This window comes from Camellia sinensis, chromosome 12, assembly GCF_055761805.1.
Source record: "Camellia sinensis isolate YWXY chromosome 12, ASM5576180v1, whole genome shotgun sequence".
NCBI lineage: Eukaryota > Viridiplantae > Streptophyta > Magnoliopsida > Ericales > Theaceae > Camellia > Camellia sinensis.
The window spans coordinates 23,529,561-23,530,000 of record NC_138972.1 but is presented as its reverse complement, the minus strand read 5'-3'; positions in this window follow the sequence as shown (position 1 = coordinate 23,530,000).

Sequence of the window (440 nt, the reverse complement as noted above, 5' to 3'; positions counted from 1 at the left end):
TGCGTAACGTATTGAGCATTTACTTGGAATTTTCTGAGTAATTTACTGAGAATTTACTAGGAATTTACAGGGAATTTAGTGAATAATTTATTGAGAATATACAGAGTAATTTACTGAGAATTTACTGGAAATTTTCTAAGAATTTACTGAGTAATTTAGGAGGTAATTTATTGGGAATTTACTGAGTAATTTATTAGGAATTTGCAGAGTAAATTGGTAGGAATTTACTAAGTAATTTATTGAGAATTTACTGAGTAATTCACTGAGAATTTACTGAGTAATTTATAAGGAATTTACTGAGTAATTTACCGAGAATTTACTCAATGATTTACTGAGAATTTACTAGGAATTTGCAGAGAATTTACAAGGAATTTACCGAGTAATTTATTGAGAATTTACTGACTAATTTTTTGGGAATTACTAAGAATTAACTGGGAATT